Genomic DNA, 10,466 nt, shown 5'->3' with positions numbered 1-10,466 from the left:
GAATTCAGGGAATTAAAAAAAAAAAAAAAAGACCTGCGAACAACTGCTTTGCTTTGATGACGGGCTCTCACTTTGACACTGACACAGACCGTAGTAGCCCCAGGGGGATGCCTTCTTCTTCTGAACACTTTCATCTCATGAACGGTTGTGTGAGGTTTCCACTGGAAAATGCAGGAAGCTGGCCGAATATGTTCCATTTTAACAAAATAATGATGTAAAACTGTAAACATTTTACATCACGAGATTCAAGGCCTAATGTGTCTGGTGGTGAGAAAGAAAATATTAACCACTTTTAAGAGAAATATCTGTATCATTAAAATAGAAATGGCTTTCATCTTTGATCAAAAGAAATGATTTGGGCTTGCATGGGGAGGAGCTCTGGCTGTGGGGGGGACTTGGGGCTGTTGGAAGGCCCCACGCACCGTCCTCTGGCTCGGCAGTACGAATCTCCCAGCGATGGAACATCTGACCAAAGGCTGTCTTGCCAAGTAATAAAAGTCGATGGAAACACCCGTTTGCCTGTGATGGCAGCAGGCCTGTGGGTCTGGGGACAGTGCCAAGGGGCCCTGCATCTGTGCCTGAGAAGATCTCATGTCTTGCCGGCGACACCAGGGAGGCTGCCGGAGTTGGTGGGAACTGTGACAAGTTGAGACCTCTTCTGGCTTTGGCAAAAGCTAACGTCGCACCCACGTGCCTCTTTGTTCTGTCACCCTCCCAGCTGCTCCTGAGGGACCTGCCACCTGGACCCAGAACGCACACCAGCCAGAGCCTTCTTCCAAGGCCGGCCATGCCTGCGCCCCCGCAGGGGTCCTGCCTTCCGGTCAGCCTCTGGCTCCCCCGGCCCCGTCTTGGATTCCCAGCCATCCCCGGCAAATCAGCTTCCTCATCTGTCAGACAGGGACGTTCTTGGGCTCTCTTGGCCTCACCACGATGACTTTGTGCCTTCTCCAGGTGGGAAGAGAGGAAACCAGTCCCATCAGGCTGGTGAGAGCAGGTGTTCTCAGGACCTCCTCCAGGTGGGGCTGGGGTTCTCCCTCCACCCCTCACCCCCAGCTGCAGAGGCAGCTCTGTGCCCCCACGGGGTGGCAGGACAGCAGAGATCGAGGAATCCTGGAATTGCCTGATCCCAGATTGTCGGGGCTGCTATGCCTGGAAGAGCCTCCAGGGGTCAGTTTCTAGAGAGGGAAACTGAGGCCCACGGGGTGAAGTGGCTGCTCACTCGGGATCAGAACTGAGGGCTCCAGCTCGGAGCCCCGCACGCTGCATCCATCACACCTGCCCAGGAGGGGAGCAGGCCTCTATCCAGGGAGCCAGGCGGGCGGTGGCTCTCACAGCCCCAGCGCCGGGAAGGAAGAGTCAGAGAAGTTCTAAAGCTTAGACTCAATCCTTCCTACCCTGAGCGAGGCTGGGGTCCAGGAGCAGGGGTCTCCCCCAGGGACTGGTTAGAAATGCAGACTCTCCGGCCCCGCCCCAGACCCACAGAACCCCAATTCACACATCCACATCTCCAGGCAGCTCGTGTACAGAATCAGGGACGTGTTAGAGGCCCCAAGGGAGCCCGTCCGGGCCCCACTCACTGAGGAGCCCCAGTCCCGGAGCAGAGAGGGCCATTCGACATGGGAAGCATTTCAGGCTCCAGGAGAACCCCGCAGGCAAGCCCTCCCAAGAGACAGAGAGGAGCAGCTGGGAGAGCACCTGCACGTGCACCTGGGGGCAGCACCTGTGCCCGCACCTGGGGGCCGCACCTGCGCCTGCCTTCGCACCTGTGTCTGCGCGGCTGACCACCCCTTGCCAGCAAGCTTGAAGCTGGATCTTTGGAAGAACCAGGAGTAACTGCATGTTGGAGGGGCTCAGCTCCAGCCAGAGCCTGGGCAGGGCAGGGCTGGGGGGCGGGGGTGCAACCCCAGTCTGGTGGGGGTGGGGCAGAGGAGCAGTGTCCGGCTGGCTGGGACAGGGGCCTGCAGGGCTGCTCCGGAGGCCTCAGTGACAATACTCCCGCTCGATGCTGGCCATCAGCTCCTCTTCTGAGTAGTCGTAGGAGATGGCAGAGATGCCCGACTGCCTCTCGGGCCTCCTGTGGCTGCTGTCCGGGGTTCTGGGGGCCAGAAACACAGACAGCGACATCAGGAGACAAGATGTTACCTTCAAACTCATCATCTCTACGATGGCCTACCCATTCGGGGACGTCTGATCCGTGCTAAAACCAAAACCCGAAAACCTTTGCCCTGGGGTTAACTTCTTATTCTTTTACAGGACAAGTCTCTGCTTATTTCTCTTGCTTCATTGCCTATGACCTTGTCCGCCAAGACCTTAGGGACTCTGCCTGGAAGCCAGCCCCTGGAGCGTTTCAGGGTCAGGGCCCGAGTTCAAATCCCAGCTCTGCCACTTACTAGGGCCGCGACCTCGGACAAGGCATTTGTATCTCTGAGCAGGGTTGTTTTTTTCCTCCCCCTCTAAGTGGAGATGTATCTCTAAGTCCATTCTGGAGCATGAGTAAGGTAACATACAGAGAGCACGTGACACCCAGTCCGGCACATGGCATAGCCCTGAGCAAATGTGTGCTGCATTTCAAGATACCTGTTTGCCTGATTTACTCACGGGGCCGGCACCCTCGTTGCAGGGGCGGGGGTGGGGGGTGGTGAATAGAGCTGCTCAGGACAGGACTGGGCATGGCAAAAGTGACCAGAGCCACACCCCTGTTCCTGTTGCCCGGGCTCCAGAAAGTGGTTCCCACCAGCCTGCACCTGGTGGCCCATCCCCTCTCTGACTTTCTGGACATCACAGGGACTTTTGGGTGGTGTACCCTGTACCCCAAACTTCCCTTTCTCTCAGGCTGCTCCCTGCTAGTGTTGCCTGGCACTGGCCTTGGCTTCCCCGGAACCTCCCACAGGTGGGAGGGCGTGGGCACGGTTCAGGCTGCCTCTGGAGGAGAGCTGAGCTCTGCAGCCCAGAGCTGCCTGTCGCCAGTTGGGGGACAGCGAGCCCCCCGCCTGCTCTGTCACGCTAGAGAAGGAGCCCGCACGGCTCTGCCGGTCAGACAGCTGGGGCCACTTCCTCCTGTGAACTCAGGGACCCGGGCTGGGAGATCCTTGGGCAAGTGGGGACAGGAGCCCCCAGAGCCACAAAGCTTCCCCTCCATGCGCCCTCAGCTTCTGTTACCCAATCCTGAGATCTCAGGTCAGGCCAGCCCTGTCCTCAAAGCCTGCTCTACCGGCTCAGCCCTGCCTCTTCCATGTCCCTCTGCAGATGTCAGCAAGGATGATCGGGACTGGGGGGTCAAGGCCCACATGGCCCAGGTTCACATCAAACGTTCTTCCAACAAGTGTCTGGGAGACACCTGACCATGTGCCTGGAACGGTGAGGGACCAGACATGGGTCAGGTGTCCGCGATGCCTTCAAGAGGCAGAGTGAGGCCGGGAGCCAGATGGCCATGTGCGCCTCCTGCCTTACAGGTCACGAGTGTGGAGGCTGGGGGCCCGCAGACAAGGGGACACCCCAGCTTGCCAAGGACGGGGGTGGGGGGCAAGCGTTTGGGGGGAGATAGTTTAACAGGGCTTTGAAGGATTTTTCTCTTCAGCATTTTATTACAAAGACTTCCAAGCATCCAGAAAGTTTGAAATTGTAGATTCAACAAATGAAGTAAATACACTTTTTTTTTTTGAGGGGGGGCTGTATTTACTTTATCACAAATCTCCTTCATCTGATTTCTGGAGGTATTTCAAAGTAAACTGCAGGTGTTAGGACATTTCTCCCAGAAATGCTGCTCTGCCGGGTTCTGACAGCAGAACAGGGGTTGGGGGAGGAGGCCGGGAGGGAAGGGGGCCACTGCCTCTGAGAGCTGTGTGGGGGCCACAGAGGGCCCGCAGGCAGGGGGAGGGGGACGGGGAACCACGGCAGATGTGGGGCGGGATACAGGGGCTCTCCTTAGAGGCCACAGAGCCCAAGTGTGGGGATCAGAGGAAGACCACTCCAGTCCTGAGCCTGAGGAGGGCCAGCCTCCCTCGGAGCTTGCCTCCATGGCCCTCTCCTCCTCCCCGGGCAGCAGGGTTGACGGAGCCTGGCCGAGACTCCCACGAAAGCAGGTGAGGGAGGGAGGGAGGAGTGGACCCCGGTGAGGGTGGTGGCCTCCTGGAGTGTGCAGGGAGCGAAGGGGCCCCCTCGGTTAAGAGGCAGAAGAAAGAGCTAATTGATTCCAGGTAGAATTTAACCCTTCTAAACTCCTCAGGTTGGCAAAAGCAGGAAAAGTCACACTAATTCTCTTTAAAATCAGTGGAAACATTCAGCCAGCATGGAGCTGGGGCCCACAGGCAGGCGTGTCCCCAGGTCCCCAGCACGGAGCCGCAGGCACGGGCGTTTGGGTCAGCCCAGCAGCGCCGGCCGGGGCCCCTGGCGCAACTACTGCAGAGGGACCCCGTGTCCCCCTTGTACCCGAGACCACCCCCAGATGCCGAGTGCCAAGCCCATCCCCGGTCCATACAAGGAGGGGAGGAGGGTCTGAGGGAGGACCAGGGCTCTCCACCGTGCTGACCAGGGCTCTGGGCCCAGACCACGGGTGCGGGCGGGTGCAAGCGTTCCCACTTCCCGGGGTCCCAGCCTGCTCGCACTTGAGAGCGGTGGCCAGAGCCACGGCTTAATACCTGCCGCCCTCTCTACCTGGGGGAGCTTCCGGCTCTCGTGACCTCCCGGCCCCTGTGCTAACCGCCACCTGCCGGCACCCAGCGTCCTCAGCTGGAGATGCTGTCCAGGTGCTCCCTCCTCTTGCCTCCTCTGCGACCCCCCACACGGCCTTCCAACCAGCTGAATCATCACCAGCTCCTCCGGGAGCCCTCAGGCCTCTCCCGTTCCCTCTCTGAGCTCCCAGGAGCCACTGCCTGCGCCTGTGAACAGCCCGAGCTGCTCAGGGAAGGACCCCCGCAAACGTGTGGTCGCTAAGGGAAACCAGCCAGCTTCTTGCCCTGCAGCCATTGGGAACTGGTCATAAAACAGCTGTTACACCAGAAGTTTTATACCCGTTCACATCTTCATACCAGAGTCACGCCCGTCCCGGGGACAGGGTAGATCACTGTGATCCCTTCAGCGGTGAGGAACCCAGGAGGATGCGGTGAGGGAGAACAGGCCAAGGGCCCAAGGTCACCCCAGCCGAGCCTCATGCTGGGCTGCTCTTGATGCCCTGAAGCCCTCACGCGGCCCGGAGCCATGCGGGATGGCCCTCAGCAGAGGAGGTCTGGTCTCTGGGCCCAGGTCCTTATCTGACTCTTCCCAGGGGTTTTAAAAGCATTTTCCTGATAAAATTGTAACAGGATTAAAGGGGCCCCATCTGCCATCCCTCTGGGCTGTAAACCCTGGAAGGATCGTCGGCAGACGTCCCCCAGCACACAGTTTCTGCGTGAATGAGGGAGATCGGGAAGGCCCTCGATGATCTGGGTCAGAGCCTCTCTCTGGGGGAAGGTCACGGCGGCCGTGAGACTGGAGGGCTTCTGCATGTTTCCACGGATGGGACCTTCCCTGGCCGGGACTGTCCCTGGAAGGAGGGAGCCGCATCGGGCAGGGGAGCTGGGACCTGGGACCTGGGGGCCACACAAGAAGCTGTGGCCTCGGGTGGAGGGAATGCGCTCGCCCCAGCCTCGCACTCACCTGGAGACTCCGGCGTTCTCTGGGTGCTCATCAGTGCTCTGCTTTGAGGACACCTTGAGAAGGACAAAAGGAAGAAGCGTCAAAAGTTTGTCAGGGGTGCGGCCCACCTGGGTCCTGGATTTCTGCCGGCAGTGGACGGCCACCGCGGTCCTAGTAAAACCACAGCCGGAAAGGCTCCCTCTGGCTTTCTGGTTCTGTCTGCTTCCTTCACAGGTGGGAAAGCTGAGGCTGCGGCAGCGGGTCACTTGACGAAGTTCACAGAAGCAACTCCCTGCCTTGTGGAGAGAGGGTGACCCGACCGCACCCCCCTATCTCTCACCTCTAGGCCTTCCCCTCGCCTCCACAAAGCTCTCTCTGTCCCCAGACAAGGGTGTGGAGACGGAGCACACGTCCGTCTGTGGGCTTTTCCAGCGGTTGGTGCCGAGCCCTGGGCCCGCACAGCCTGTCCCGGGGACCACAGCTTTACAATGAACCTTGACATCTGGTAAAGCAGGTCCTCCCACCCCACCTTTTTTTTTTTTTTTTTTTTTAAGAATCTTGAATACTCTCTGTTTTTGCCTTCCCCCATATTTGAATTGGCCTATTCCATGGGAAACAAAAACCTTGGGGATTTTGTTGGGGTGATATTAAGCCACAGAACATTTGGGGGGAGGAATTGATATCTTTATAATAATCCGCCTTTTGATTTATGAACTGGAACTGTTTCCCCTTCATTCAGGCCTTTAATGTCCTTTTTTTTTTTTTTTTTACGTCTTTTTTTATTTATTTATTTGAGAGAGAGACAGAGAGACAGTGAAGGGGGGTTGGGGCAGAGGGAGGGGGAGAAGCAGACTCTCTGCTGAGCAGGGAGCCTGACATGGGGCTTGATCCCAGGACCCTGAGATCATGACCTGAGCCGAAGGCAGATGCTTAACTGACTGAGCCGCCCAGGAGCCCCGGATGTCTCTTTTTAGACCAGTTCCTAGAAACTTGTATTTGTAATGCTATTATCACTGTCATCTTTTTAAAATATTTATTTTATTTTTTTAGCGATTTTATTTACTTATTTGAGAGAGAGAGGGGGAAAGAGAGAAGCAGACTCCCCGTTGAGCAGGGATCCCAATGCAGAGCTCGATCCCAGGACCCCAGGATCATGACCTGAGCCAAAGGCAGACGTGTGATTGACGGAGCCACCTAGACACCACAACATAAACTTTTTAAATAAAGTTTTATATCTCTTGTTGTTACAGAAATATGACTGAAATATATATATTTGGGGGGTTGGTGAATTTACCAACTCTTGTATTAGCCCTAATAATTTATTTATAGATTCTTTTTGTATTATTTTTATTCTCATTCACATTCTCTGAGAATAACAGCCATTTGATTTCCCCCTAGGCTTTCCGCACTTCTGGTGCTACATGAAAAGAAATGATGATAACAGACTTCTTTGTCTTGCTCCCTTATTGAAAGGGAAAGTTTCTATTGTTTCATAGCTTAATGTCTACTGTGGGTTTTTTCCTCAAGCATCCTGGATCGGAGCCTCGTCTGGGTGCGATGGGCTGGTCATTTCTCCAGCTCTGTCTTCCAATGTGCTGATCTCTTCATCTTCCTCTAATCTCCTGCTAACCCACACCATTAGGATCTTTGACTTTATTTATTCTAGTTTCCATTTCTACAAGTAGTTGTGTTTGGTTCTTTTTCAAATATATCATGTCATTTTCTCTAGGCCCTTGTGCTTTGCAGGTATTTTCTTTAAACATAATAAACATAAATCGACTATAATCTGCTCCTGCAATCCAAACAACTGAAGTGTTCACTGATCTATTTTGGAGGGGGGAGGGGCAGAAGGAGAGGGCGAGGGAGGCCCTCAAGCAGATTCCCCACTGATCGTGAAGCCTGACGCAGGGCTCAATCCCAGGACCCTGAGATCATGACCTGAGCTGAAATTGAAAGTTGGACGCTTAACCAACTGAGCCACCCAAGTGCCCCTTCACTCGTCTGTTTTTGTTAACTATTTTTTCTTCTGGTTTTTACTGGGTTCCGTCCATAGTTGGTTATTTCCTGTTGTGTGCTGCTCATTGTCCTTGGAAATGTCTTTGCGAGTATTCCTCAAGGCCCAAGAGGAAGATGACTTTTTTTCCAGGTACCTCGGTGGCATTTCTAGTCTGGGACCACTTGAAATTAAATCTATGCATTCAGGCCTGGTAGAGGGACCTTCCTTATTCTGCAGACAATGGGGAGTTTTAAAGGTTTTGGTTTTTTTTCCTTTTCATAGTGGAAGAATTGCCTTCCCTCATTCCATGATCCTACACAGCCAATAGAGAGAACTGCACTTTTCCCCCATTGGAAGCTGCTTATATCCCCTCCAAATTCTGTTTTAAAGCCCTCCTCCATTCTCTGACTCAGAGATGTAATCACATGGGTCAATCACTCACCAGCCCTTCACCCAGCACCCCAGCACACCCAGTGCTCCATCAGCAGCCGCCCAGACATGCACTCTGCACTCGAGGTGCCGGAAATATCACTGGAAAAGTTTTATTTATTTATTTATTTATTTTTAAAGATTTTATTTATTTATTTGACAGAGAGAAATCACAAGTAGACAGAGAGGCAGGCAGAGAGAGAGAGGAGGAAGCAGGCTCCCTGCCAAGCAGAGAGCCCGATGTGGGGCTCGATCCCAGGACCCTGGATCATGACCTGAGCCAAAGGCAGAGGCTTTAACCCACTGAGCCACCCAGGTGCCCGGAGAAGTAAGTTTTAAACACACCAAACAGTTAGCCAGATGTGTAAGAGCACAGTGCTGGGGGGTGGATGTTGCTATAAAATGCGCGATTGGAGAAGGTGGGCACTATGGTAGTCAGAAGCATGAGTTTTGAAAGAGAGTTAGCCTAAACCCTGGCCTACCAGCTCTGTGGTTCGGGGTGGTTGTCTTGACCTTTCTAAGCAGTGGTTTCCTCGTGTGCAAAGCAAGTTTACTGGGAGATACTTTAAAGTCATTCCAAAGTGCCTGGCACCTAGTAAGTTCTCGGTAAACACTGGCTGTTGCCATTTCTATTATCATTGGACAGATGCTGCATACCATGCTGTCTACTAGTTATTAACCCATTAGTATTAGTTAGTCCTCTCCAGCAAGAGTACCACTTCTCCCAAGCTTACAGCTCTCCAAGCTGAGCACAGGACAAACACGGGGTATTTTCCGAATTAAGTCGAATGTCAAGTTGCTGGGTTGTTATAATCTTGAGTTTAAAGTCTATATAGCAGTTGGCATAGTAGAGTAAAAACAGCATAATAGAGAAAAGGGCTCAAATCCCAGTTGTGTCATTTAATAATGATATGCCTTTGGGTGGATTGTGAGGCTCTCTGAGCCTCAGTTTACCCATCTGCATAATGGTATCTTGGCCCTCAGGACTGCTGTGAGATGAGAGATTATCCATCCGGCTCATCCTTAGCATAACAGCGATCCTACAGGTGACCAAGAAACATCACTTGAACCATGTGAACCAACGTCCAATCTAAGGTAACCTCTGAAGAAGTCCCACAGGCAGGTGACCAGAGAGCGTGATGAGGTCAGTTGAGGGGACTTGGTCTTGGTCTTCGAGGCATAACCAGAGGTCCCTGTACAATACACTCTTCCCTGAGAAATTAGCTCTGATGTGTTTCTTGGGAAACATTAGTGATGGGAAGTGGAAGCAAGCACACACTGGGTGTGTCCTGCCGGTGCCAGCCCCGTGGCTTCCGGTAAAGGTTGTTCTTGCCTGCCCAACACGGCAAGTGGAGGCTGGCCCAGAGCAATGGTGCACAGCCCAGTCCCAGCAGTACCGCCAAGAGCTGACCGTGACCACTGGTGGCTGGCGACCTTGCCATGGGGAACTTACTATCATGGCGCATTTCTTTGAACACTCATTCTTGCCTTTGGGGAGTATAAAGATGAAGAGGAGATGACTTCCAAGTCAGCAAGGAATTCACAGTCGGAAGAGAGACAGAGAGTAGGGATGGAGTGAAGAAAGAAGACAGGAAGTAACACACACACACACACACACACACACACACACACACACACACCCACACTGCCTCTTGAAGCCACCCATCCCATCTCAGAGCAGCTCAGACTATCTGAATGTTCTTTTTTTTGTTCTGTTCTGTTTTAAGTAGGCTCTACACTGGGCATGGAGCTCAATGCAGGGCTTGAACTCATGACTCTGAGACTGACACCGGAGCAGAGATCAAGAGTTGGGCGCTTAATCAAGTGAGCCACCCAGGCGTCCCTGAATGTTCTTTTTAATTAAAAACAAAATTCCGTGATAAAATGCACATAGCCTAAAATTCACCATCTTAACCATTTTGAAGTGTATATTCCAGTATTTTTTTTAAGATTTTATTCACTTATTTGACAGACAGGGATCACAGGTAGGCAGAGAGGAAGGCAGAGAAAGAGGCAGAAGCAGGCTCCCTGCTGAGCAGAGAGCCTGATGCGGGGCTAGATCCCAGGACCCTGGGATCATGACCTGAGCTGAAGGCAGAGGCTTTAACCTGCTGAGCCACCCAGGCACCGCAAAGACTTTATGTATATTCCAGGATTAAGTACATTCATATTGTTGTGCAACCAATCTCAAGAGCTCTTTCCATCTTGCAAAGCAGAAACTCTGTCCCCATTAAACAGCTCCCCGTCCTGTGCATCCCCCACCCCAAGCTCCCTCCTACTGGCTCTATGAGTCTAACCACCTTGTCTAAGTGGAAACCTAGAGCATTTGTCCTCTCGCGTCTGGCTGATCTCAGCTGACGCGTCTTTGGGGTTCATGCACGTTGGAGCAGGTGTTAGGATGTCCCTCCCTTTTAAGGCTGGTTAATAC

At 53.5% G+C, this 10,466-nt stretch overlaps 1 long non-coding RNA gene across 1 annotated transcript in view; it reads right to left on the bottom strand.

Moving 5' to 3' along the window:
* Positions 1 to 2,041: 2,041 nt before the first annotated feature.
* The window catches only part of LOC111154047, a 19,014-nt gene continuing 10,589 nt past the window's right edge, over positions 2,042 to 10,466 (bottom strand). The window contains exons 2-3 of the long non-coding RNA XR_002641052.1: positions 5,635 to 5,687; positions 2,042 to 2,095 (exon numbers count right to left, since the gene is read on the bottom strand). This is a non-coding gene — a long non-coding RNA (uncharacterized LOC111154047). The remainder of the gene's footprint in view (positions 2,096 to 5,634; positions 5,688 to 10,466) is intronic.

The sequence above is a fragment of the Enhydra lutris genome, unplaced genomic scaffold, assembly GCF_002288905.1.
Source record: "Enhydra lutris kenyoni isolate GAN:26980312 unplaced genomic scaffold, ASM228890v2 scaffoldscaffold35, whole genome shotgun sequence".
Classification (NCBI taxonomy): domain Eukaryota; kingdom Metazoa; phylum Chordata; class Mammalia; order Carnivora; family Mustelidae; genus Enhydra; species Enhydra lutris.
This window is presented reverse-complemented; position numbering and strand designations above follow the sequence as displayed.